This window comes from Setaria viridis, chromosome 2 (assembly GCF_005286985.2).
Source record: "Setaria viridis chromosome 2, Setaria_viridis_v4.0, whole genome shotgun sequence".
Lineage (NCBI taxonomy): Eukaryota > Viridiplantae > Streptophyta > Magnoliopsida > Poales > Poaceae > Setaria > Setaria viridis.
In genome coordinates this window covers 35,039,852-35,052,038 of record NC_048264.2, presented here as the reverse complement: position 1 = coordinate 35,052,038, position 12,187 = coordinate 35,039,852, and the positions used below count along the sequence as shown (strand labels likewise).

Sequence of the window (12,187 nt, the reverse complement as noted above, 5' to 3'; positions counted from 1 at the left end):
ACCGAAGCGCAGCCACGGCGGGGTCGTGGACCCGTGTGGAGCACGGGGGCGAGGCGGACCGCTGGGGAGCCGCCGAGCCGGAGGGTCGTGGGGTGCGGCGGTGGGATAGGGAGCGGGAGGCGGCGGCAGACTCTCGGGATCGAGGCACGGGGAGACGACGGAGGAGGACAGCTTTGTCGCGCCTTGAAATTTCTTGAATTTTTAGGATGTGAATAAAGGAAATAATTAAATAATGATTTTTTATAATTTTAAATTTTTTTCTAACGTTTATTTTTCTTTACAGGAAATTTAATATAGAAAAAATAATTATTTATTTTTGAATTTAATAATATTGTTATGTGTCTGCGCATTCATGCGGTGCATTGTTTTTGTTACGTTGAATTCAAATTTATGTTTGAATTCAAATTTGAATTCGTTTGAGGAAGCCCTTTTTCCTTTTTCTTCTTCCTTTCTTCTTTGGGCCGACTTCTCCCGCTTTCTCCTTTTCGGCCCAGCCGTTTCTCTGGCCCATCCCTGCGTCGGCCCAACGCCGCACCAATCCTCCTGCCGGCCCAGCAGCTCACCCTCCGGCCCAACCCGCGCTCCCTCCGCTGGCCGGCTCAGCTCCCGTTCCAGCCGTGTCATCGTCCTCCTCCCGCAACCGCCTGCCGGATCCCCTCCGCTTTCCATGCCGCGCGCGGAGTCCGCCTCGAGCCCGAGCTCGAGTCCGAGCGGGACTCCCGCACCGCGTCCGCCTCGCCCTTGGGCCCGCACGCCGAGACGCCCAAAAATAGCCGCCGCCTCGCCTCTTTTCCCTCAAACCCTAGCTCGCCTCCTCCGCATCAAGCGCCGCCGTCACGCTCCTCCGCCGCCGCCTCTTCTTCTCCCTTGACGCCGCCCGAAACTCCGCGCTGCGGTAAGGACCTCGGCCGTGCGTTCCCAGGGCGTCCCGAGCCTTCCTCCGCCCGCACGAGCCGCCGGAGCGCCAGCTCGCCACCGTGCCCCGCACCGCCGCCTCCGCCGCGTTTCGCCCGTCGTCGACCGCCGCAATGCGCTTGCCGCACCCTCCGCTTCCTCCCGGTCCATCCCGCGCTCGAAGAGACGCCCGGACGCGATCGCCGCGCGCCGCCGATCAGCCGCCGCGAAGCGCCGCCGCGCCGCTACTTTTGCATTTAGGCCCCTGCAGTTTTTGCAAATTGCTCCGCAGTCCACCACAGTTCAAAGATCGTTTCAAAGAGGTTCTGTTTTCTTTCGTTTTAAACCCCACGTTTTTGCGAAATCAACCCGCAGTTCTAGGTTGCATTTTTGCGCGATAAACCGATGGTTTATCGCGTAATTATGTTTAGGTCCTTGGTTTCTTGCAGCTAAGTCCCTGAAAGTTTAGTTTTCTGTTAAATTCCTGTAGTTTGTTTTAAGCGTATCTTTTGCATCCTAGCTCCGTTTTTAGCGTTCTTTGTGTCCACGCGTTCGTCTTGTCGTGTAGAATAGTTTTGTAAGCTTGTTTCTTTCTGTTTATGATGATTGGTGTACTGTTTTTAATTTAGTTCTTTTGTTTGCTTGTATATGCGTGCTCTGGATATTTGTCTTGGATGATTGATGCGAGTAGAACGAACGTACTTCGAGGACATTCAACGGCAAGAAGTTGAAGACATTCTGAGCAGCAACACTACTTATAGGAAGGCAAGTGTGTTTTGTGCTTTTGTCCCAATAACTTTATTTAATCACTATTGCATATGTTTGCATTTAATTTGATGGGTCCTATCAAGATTCGCCTAGCCTTTATGATCACTCCTTGTCAACCTGGGTTTATCTTTCTGTTGGGTAGCTATGCTTAGCTGCTATACTTGGGTTATGGTGGTCCTAACGAACAATATGATGAACTTATTTTATTGATGCTATACCTTTCACTAATACAAGATCGTAAAGTTTAATCGGAACATGGAGCGACCATCCAGGAAAATAGTGCTACCACAAGACTAAATGGCTCTAGTCTTGGCTGAATAATTAGAAACCTTAGTCTGGGGTAATCTTAGTCATGAAGAGGCAAGAGGGGGGACTGAGTCGTTACATCATCGGCCTGTGATAGGTTGTGCACGCCAGACACCGAAACCTTAGCGGGTTAACACTTACTAATGAATATTTGTAAAGGCCTCGTAGCGTCCCTATGCAATCACACCTCGGAAGTGTGGTATGGTGCCTGATCAGCACCGCATGGTTGGGTCAAAGTTCTTTTGAACTTTTACGCGACTTGTGGGTAAAGATGTGCGACCTCTACAGAGTGTAAAACCGATCGATCAGCTGTGCTCAGGGTTAAGAGCGGTCTGAACCCTCACATGATTAATATACTTGAAGATGGACTTAAATCGAGGTTACGGTTGTGCCATATGCTTATGGCTTATGTTTATGTTTCCATTAATTGTGGGTTGGTATATACTTATACCTTAGTAATCAGGTGTTAATAAAATTTGACCAACTAAAAATGCTTAATGCAGTCAACCAGTCAGCCTATCCTTGTTTAAGCCTTGCATTCATATTCTCCTCACACTTGCTGAGTATGACATGTGCTCACCCTTGCTATAAGCAACATTGCTCAGAAGAAGAAGCTAAAAGTTTGCTAAAGATGGTGCTGAGTTCTAGGCGTACACAACCCCCAGTCGATTGCCTGTGAAGTTTGGAGCCTCTGTTTCCAGGGTTTAAGCTGTATATCTCTGATAGTCTTGTAAGTCTTTAATTGTATCTTTTTACGTGATACTGTTGCTGTTATTCACTTATGATGTCACTATATGTATGAAACTAGATCCTGGCATACATATAGGTAGCACTTGGTTTTGTTTTAAAACCGGGTGTGACAAGCTTGGACTGGTAGTCTCGGTTCATGGAGTCTATGGACCAGGGTGCTAGAGTAGTCTACGGTGCACCACATCCACACGAAGGGGTATGGTTTATATCTGATCTAAGCCATCGGTTTTGGATCTAAAGGTTGCAGCTTCATCTTCTAGCTCCGATCCTGCCCGACGACGACCACGCAGCGGCGCCATGCACGTGCATGGCTGGAACTTCGCCGGAGAAAATGTAGGACATAGTATGAATGGCGTATTCCGATGATAAACACAAAAACAGAAAGAGGAGGCAAAGGGGATCTCAATTTGAGCCTACCAAGGGGCTGCGGTGGTTCGTCTCCGACCGGGTCGTGAGTGCCGCCGCGGCCGCCTCCGCTGCTCAGGGAAGTACATAGCCAAACAAAGAGGGAGGAACCGAGGAAGTGCAGGTGTTTATCACGCGTGAGAATTGGCTGTCCCATTTTGAATCTCGGCAAGATGATCGGACGCGATGGTGTGGCGATTGAGGACGCGACGGTGGCGGTGTGGTGATGGACCACGAGCACGATTGGTGGGACGTGAGGGGAAGGATGTGAGGGGCAGCGGCAGCGGGGAAGGGGAGAGGTGAGAGGCACGAATCGATCGTAGGGTCGAAAAATGTTTCTGTACGCGGAGGGACGTTCCAGGGCGTGCGGAGGGGGTTCCTTCGATCGTAGGGCGCAGAGACCCCCGTCGCCGCTTCTGTCGGGCACGAAGGGCTCCAAATCGATGGAGCGCGGGACGATGGAACGGAGGAACCGTGACGTACGACATTTCGTCACCTCTTTTGCGTTTTTTAGGAGTAGAGATTTCCAGCCACTCATCGTGGTCCTCAGTCCTCCCCCCATCGCGAACCCACCTCTGCCCTCCGGCGACTAGGGCAACCCTCCCCGCCCCAAACTCCCGGCCGCCACCGCCCCGCACCCCAACCCCAACCCACTATCTCGAATTCAACTGCTTGATGATATTTTTCTTCTGATCCGGAAAGATTCACCCGGGAAAGATTCTATCTTTTTCGTATTATAAGCAGATCCAAGTCGGAACCGGCCTGTGGTAATGCATTACGTTTCTGATATTTGGTCATTAGTTCCTCTCTTGTTATCAACACGACAGTTTGTTGTTCTGTTGCTTTTTTTAAATAAAAAGAACCTTTGGTGAACTGCGGCATCTCTTCCTATGGCGAAGTTTGGAACATATTTCTTGGTACTTTAGAGTTGGGATCAGCATCTGTTGGCTACATTCCTCAGATCCGATGCTGTTCCTCATGTCAATACGTCAAATCTGAACCTTGGACTGAACCCGAGCTTAATTTTTTTGCACCTCGTTTTGTTGGCTCAGTCTTTAGTCTCAGTTGCTACCTAGCCATATATATATGTCCTCTGCGAGTTGTGTATACTTTTTTTTTGTTTTGTTGGTTTGGTGCCGTGTCTTACATGCCAAGTTCTCTAATTGTGCTTCAAGTGGAATCAGCAAGGGCAAGTTAGTTATTCGTGCAAGTCAGTGACCAGTGAATATCTTTCACTTCTTGTTGAACTCAAACATCTAATTTAGCTTTTGGTTTCTAATTTCATAATTCATATGCATCAGAGTTTCTAGCACCTGGGTTCAACTGGTATGTTATAAAGTTGTTTGGCCCTTCATTTCACATATATCAATCATTGTTACATTTCAGGATTTATGCAGTAAATACAATGTTTTCTATTTGCAGCATATGTTTATGTTTCAGTGGTGTGTGATCCATTTTAGATAGAATGCCTCGTTTTATTTCATGGTCTTCTGAGTCATTGTTTGACCATTGCGTGCCTTGTAGTAATCTTCTTTGGAGCGTAATTCGAGATCAAACTTCCTTGTTTCGAAAAACGCAAGGATGGAATTGAAATTGAAGGCACCTGCCTGTGACAAAGATAATGGTAATGGCAATGATGGATCTATTACAGTGAGAAACGAGTATCCTCGGCAGCCTGCCCCTATTATTGACACTACCAAGGGCGGTTGGAGTTTCCATGAGAAGGTCGATAACTGTCCATCTGTGTGATATTCCTCTCCCATTCTATTTTCTCCCTGTTGTGCTGACTCTTGACATTCTCTCTTTCAGATGGCCAGGTCCGTAGTAAATGACATAATCATCCGAAACACTACTCCTAAGGTAAGTTACCTTAGAATTCAATTGATGGATCATTCCATTAGTTATGTTATTTTGTTTAATCCTGTAATATATATGGTGCTTCTACTGAAACAATATGTTTAGTGTTGTCATATATGAACCTTTGGATAGGAACATGTGGATTCACATACCTGAATCATGATAGGCTTTAGGTCCCCTTATATTCTCTATTCCCTTGCTGTTGATGCCTCATGTTTGGTTTCATCTCTAGGCTACCACAACTTGCTTGGTTTACAAGGTTCTGTTGTTGTTATCACATATGCACCTCCATAGACAGTTTGTTGAGCTCCTTTATATATATGCTGATGCCTTTCACCTTTTTCAATTCTAATGGATCCATCTAGTGGGTGTGTAATATATTCTTCGACAATTATGACCAAGTGGAGCCCATCCTTAATAAGGATAGCGCCCAGTGCTTCCTCCAATTTTTCGACAAATGCGAGGGCAGGGGCATGTCATGGAATCTTACCATCACTGCACTAACCTTAACCTACATGATCAGTTTCAACGCCCTGCGGTGTGCAGAAGTTGTATTGGAGGGCAAGGCACCTGAGCTCTCTGGGATGCGTGCCAATCCCAACTTCATAAACAAGAATGGATACTTCCCGCTCCACGAAGCTGCTGAAAAGTTCTCTGTTGAGATGATCGAACTGCTCTTACGCCATGGCGCATCAGCCAATGTACGCACAGTTGGCAATGTTGTCATTGAGAACCTACTCCCGCTCCATGTTGCAGTTGAGAATACTTGCCTGCATAAGTATCTGGAGGACAATCTTTCTTCCAGCCAGAATCATCTGGATTACATCTACAAGCTTATCCATCTGCTGTATCTGCCTGAAATGGTTTGTGCCCGCCCCCCCCCCCCCCCCCCCCCATCTGCTGTATCTCGCGCGAACACAAAGTTCTTTTTCCAGCATGGCATGTAAAAAGTAGCTGTGGTCTTGCCATAGATCCCAGGCAACTGCTAAAATGAATTAGTGATACTAAGGACTGAGCACCCTTTCCATCTCGATTTGGCGGAGAAAGTATATAGTTTCCCGTTGTTAAGCTTTTGGCTTACTTCATGTGTCCATGCATGTCTTCAATAAAATATACACTAAATATTGCTATTACCTTTTTTTTTTCCTTGGAGTTTTTCCTTAATCCATATTTACTTTGATAGGAGGAAACAAAGCGATATATAGAAAGTTATTCAGCACAACTTGCTTTCATACAAATGTTAAATGACACTTTAATTTTTGTTCCTTGCTGTTTTACAGAAGATCTTCTTGGATACAACTAGACTGCTTGCAGAAAAGACAAAATCTACTTGAAGAGGTCTGGATTTACATTGAGGGTGGAAAACTTATCCAGTCTGCAGTTCTACTGCTTGCTGCTCAGGAGCATATCCGTGGGAGCTGCTCCTCCAATATAAATGGCAGTAGTAAGAAAGATGGGTTTGACATTATCAATAAGCGTCTACTGAGGCTTTCCATTGCCTTAAGATGGGGAAAAGGCTCAAATGAAATGGCACAGAAGCTTCTGGAGGAAAAGAGAACACTTATTGATTGTGCAGGGCTGCTTGTTGATGTAATTTCCCATGTTGTTGAACCTCTTTCAGCATACATTCAGGCACATTCAGAGGTAGGCATTTTTCTGTCTATTGCCGCTGCAGTGCCTCAGATGCCTGGTTCTTAGTATTTTATTTTTTTATTTTACTACAGTTAGCATTGCTGTTAAGAAAATACATGCTCTAATCTTAGTAGCATGAAGAATGTTAATAGCTCTTACGTTGAATGAAAAGATTGATATATATGTTATATTTGACAGACTTGTAATAAGAGTTCGTTCTTTTTAACGGAGCTATACAGAAATGAACTTAACTTTTGCAAAATCACTGGTTGAGTTCATTATTTTTAATGAATCTAAACAGAAATGAACTTAACTTTTGCAAAATCGCTGGTTGGTTTGCAACCTGTTGACTCTGGTTGGATTTGCATAGACGGCATAACTTGCTTTGTTCTATTTGGTGGAGTTTCAACTTCGCCTTAGAAACATCTCAATTTTATACTTTCCACAGTGTTGTGGCTTCTCATTAAAGTTTAAGAGAGCCCCTGTTGTGTTGAGAAACTGGAGGCCTTCTCAACTAGTGCTTGGACCGTGAGGAGCAGTCATACCTTCCTAGGTTTGTTCCAATAGTAGTACTCATCCTTAAGATAGAATATATCGTACTCTTGTCTAGTGAGCTAGAGATTGGATTGCATTGGTTATGAGAGTAGATACCATCTATTAGGGGTATTCCATCCCTACAATCTTCCAAGTAAATTTAATATCTGAATTCCAGAGTTGGTATTATATTAATAAGATTGCAACACATTTACTAATCAGATTGATATGTAGTACATATGTCACGAGGTTTCTTTGGTATAATTTGGACTATGGAAGTGTTATATTACGTTGAACATATGCCAATTTCGTTTTAGCCTCTTGCTGCAATGTTTCGAGAGGTGTCTTGCTTGGACCAATGAACTTTTCTTACAGCAAGTATATATGAACTACGCCTGTCTTTTTCCATAACTCGGAGAACTACACTTCCAAGCTCAAAAATTACCAATGAACTAACTACTACTTCTTCGAACCCTCAACCCAGAACTGTACTTATTGTGCCCATATTTTCATAAAGATGCACATTTTACCAGCTGATGACAACTATGACCCACATGCCACGCATATATGGCTCTGCTGACCTCTGAGTGGTTGACATGTGGGCCTAGTATTGCAGCTCATGCTAAAAATAGATGCAGTTTTCTGAAGTGTAGTTTCTGATAATTTTTTAGCAAAGCTCACTGAAATCTATTCATTCTTTCTTGATGTTATAGGTTTGTGAACTCATAATTAGGAAAAAAACATGACGATATGCCTCCATTAAAGTTATTTATCTTGCTCCCTCATTGAATGTCTAAACCACCCATAGTAAGCAATGGACAAAGGAATTAGTCTTGTAAAATTGTCGCTAGCACTAAGGGCTTGTTTGGATGCTGCCTGCCAGGCAGCTTGTCAGCCCAGGCAGCAGCGCCAGCCGCAGGTGTCCAAAATTGGACCCCTGAGATCGCTGCCTGCGCCAGGCAAATTTGGCAAGACTCGAAGCAAACAGGCCCTAAATGAGGTAGTGAATTCTCTTCTTGGAATCATAGAACATCAAATAAAAAGGATCACTTTTCATCTGTGGAATTAAAATAATCGAAGGGACTATGCCTTAAAACTGTCTCTTTTGTTTAATGTAATAAACATGAACTAGAAACAGCAAAAACCTCTACAATTTCTGTTGTAAGTCGTAACTTGGACTCATATATTGAGTAACTACTCCCTCCGTTCCGAATTATAGGTCGTTTTGGTTTTTCTAGGTTCATAGGTGTTTCCATGCATTTTAGATGCATACAAACACCTATGAACCTAGAAAAGCCAAAACGACATATAATTTGGGACGGAGGGAGTATTAATGAAACTTTTATACATCTTGTAACTGATTACTATATAATTATGCCATAGTAGTGAATATATTTTTTAGTTTGTATCAGATGCTATATGTAAGATGGCTAACAAGTCTGTGGTAATCTCATTAATATATTGTTATGAATTCAAGTTATGGCTATGTAGATACAGGTCATTCTATGTTAGGGTACAGATAATGCTGACCTTGTTTGTTTACAAATGAATAGACATATTTATAAAGAGCTTCTGTAACTATGCTGAATGTTCGCAGCTGGTGTTAAGTTTCATATTAGATAACCACTTTCTAAAATTTAACATGTTTTCTAAAATGTCTGCCCCTCAATTTTGTTCTTGTTAACATTCTTATTATGTAGTTTATAGAACAAGTAGTAAACTGAATGTGATTCTATTTTTGTAACTGTTTTTTGCACGCTGTTCTATTGTCTTCCAACTCTTATTGCAAACAATTCTTTCCATCATCTCTTTGGTACCATTGTTTATATGATCGCTACATTGTATGCACAATAGGTTAGCAACGTATTGCCTTTTCTGTTTATTTCCTCTACCTTATGCAACAGTTTGTATGTCATGCAGGTGTCCCGAATGGAGGTCTTGGAACATGTTTCATCTATCCTCAAAGACTATGGGTTTCTCCCCACTGAAGAAGTCATGGACACTATAAACCTGTACTACTCTTCGTACTGCTTCACACAATAATTTTCTTGGCAAATACATGTTTATTTTGTTGATTATTTTATTTTGTCTTGGACTTTTTCTTGAAGCCAACCTTATGACTGCAAAATGTCAGACAAAAAGTCATGTAGCAAAGGTGTGTTGGGCGCAAGTGGTTCTTTATCCATTTAACAAAAAATCAGCCCTAACCTTTTTTTGTCATGGACTTGTAGGTGCAAACAGAGGAGTTATGGAAACGGCTATTCTGCATGCTGCAGAGGAAAAGGTAAAGATAATTAAATGTTGTTGTATTGGAGAATCTCTATCTTCGCTTCTTGATCTTTTTGCAAACTGCCTTGTTTTGTTGTGAGATGCAGTTCATGAGGTGTTCGCATAAACAATATTGTGGGTAATGTAGCATATTATCATCAGATTAGTCACTTGCATGTTTAGTTTGGTATCAAGTTAGATTTGGTTGCTAGTTCATTATTATGGGCTGGTGCTTATAAGTTATTATAAGCCATGACCATTTATCTCTTTATTAGAGACGCAAAGCTGTTGTCAATTTCTCATCTGCAGTCTCACCCCCCCACCCCACCCCCCGAACACACACACACAACAAGAAAGATCTTGGCCTTGGCAATGTTTACTCTGTAATGGTCTACATGCTTCAATTCAGTACTTTAAATTTTATTATGGAACAATGCAAACTGTTTGAAGTCAGGGATTGTCCTAGAACTTACCCTGTGAACAAATCTGCAAGTAATAGGTAAACTAGATGTTAAATGTATTTGCTTTACTTGCATTATGCTAACATCTATTTTCCCTTTTTTTGGTGTGTGGGTGCTTGATCTTGTGATAACTGCTTTTGGTCTTGTTTCAGTTAGAACGGTAATAAGTAACACTGTGGTCGCAAAAAGAAAGAAAGCTACAGGAATTTATGCCTTTTTCCTGTTCCATTTTTTTTATTTACATCAACTTCAAAATTACTTAAGGAAATTGATGTCCCAACTCGACAAACTACATTTCTTTGAATTGCTTCCAAATAGACAAATACACATCATATTGCAATGCCACAGCATTCCAACTACGATTCGTCTCTGCCATGCTAATGTGATGGAGAATGTCAGTCTGGCACATTATTGTTATTTTTAACACCTTAGTGTTGTTGAATAATTTGTTGCATCTGGAATTTGTTTGGTGCCTGTGAGAAAGATGCTGATAAAGGAAAGTGCAGTGCAACCTCTTTCGAGGCAATAACATAAGTATGTTTCGCTTGTTATGTTTGTGCCATGTCTTGTCCTGGTTCAACAACAGCTTATCATGTGTTATTTGAGCGTGCTATTTGATTGTAACTTTATTGAAATATGTTACAGGCTGCAAGAACAGAAGTAGGTGGCGGATGGGATCCCACATATGCAAGGAGAAGTTATTTCCCGTATTGGAGATCACTGTTACGAACCCGTTGTCCTGTGAGAGTGTATCCAGCCTATGCAAGAGCAGAGGCTAGGTTCCCAATGGTCAATGGATGTACTCCAATTACAGATCATAAGCTTAGTTCAGTGGGAAGAATCACAGCACTTACAAGCAATCAACCCAAAAGGAGCTTTAGCACTGCTGCTATTGGGGCGTTCAGGCTCTTGAAATTGCTAAAGCATGCATGAGTAGAAAGGTATGCCACAAATTTTGTTTCCTTGGCCCAATTTTTCTGAACATGTCCCACATAACCACAAGAATTAATGCGGTGAAGTTGCTAGTAAGACCAATCGCCCGATAGGACTTCTGTAACTTACTTGGTAGGGTTAGGTATTCTTTTACCGTGTCTTGTTTTCTGCTGTTTAAGTTTGTATGACACCATGCTCCAACATACCTTTGTGCCACCATGTTTTTGTTTGAGCAGGTGCCTGGTGGCAAATGGGTGTTACAACGTGCAAGTTTCTCCAAGATCGAGCTGGTTGGTCACTGAGTGTTGCGTTTTTTTAGTGGATGTTCCCAATTAAATGGCATTGATGTGGCTAAACCTTATGCTACTATGGCCTTTGTGTGTTAATGGCCGTGTAATACTAACTGACTATAACAATTGTGGGTGACCTGGACCTAGACAATGCCCTAGGCTTAATGCAATGGGAAATGTGCTTTTTTCCTCCCAAACGTGTCGGTTTGTGTCTCAGACTCCAAAATGCAAATTCCACCCGCCTCTGAAATTACATACTATAGGGAAATGTTCATCGTGCCATCAAATTCGTTCGCGAGAGGTGGTTATCAAAGAATAACTAAAATCTTACGAAATTGGCTTCTTTTCTGAACTTCTGTATATGTGCTACGAAACATGTTTAAAGAGGACTAGGATCGTGCCCGTGCGTTGCTACGTGTGGCAAAATTTGTATTATATTATGATACACTGAGTATTCAATATGATGATAATAGTGTATTAAATAAACAAAAAACTCCTAACAAGAGTATAAAAATTATAGTGCTTTGTTATCGTACGATTCTAACAATTTGTTGTTTTTAGCCGTATTGAGATACACAAGGATCAATTCTACATAAGTGTCAAAGCAAATATGAAAACATATAAAGTGGCTCATATTTGAGCCTTGAACTATCAGATTAAATGCATGAAGTGCACAGGACTTTGAGTAAGAAGGCACAAAGCACTTAACATTTAAGTTCATGCCTGCCATCCGATGCTAACAAACAATTATTTTGCAAAGGAAACTAAGACTAACACACTGATCACTTGAGTGCCATCTTCGACCTTCCCCATGTTGTAATTTTATCTTGTTCTACAGAATTGTATTCACATTTGCCAGTGCACGGTTTCTACTAACTCAAGTACTAAAGTAGACATGTAGGATTGTATTGACGCAAAAATCGGACCACTGTGGCTCCATCGGTTGGGCTACTGTGACTTCATCTGCTGGGCTACAGTGACTCCATCGGCTGATTCTACCAGCCTTCGTCTTGTACCAGCACCTTCGCTACCTTTTGACGCCTTTTTTTCCGACACGTGTCAAAAAACGGTGTCAACAGATTGCTATAA

The 12,187-nt window shown here is 42.6% G+C and overlaps 1 pseudogene; it reads left to right on the top strand.

Moving 5' to 3' along the window:
- Positions 1–625: 625 nt before the first annotated feature.
- On the top strand, positions 626–11,295 carry LOC117846148 (uncharacterized; annotated as a pseudogene).
- Positions 11,296–12,187: the final 892 nt, after the last annotated feature.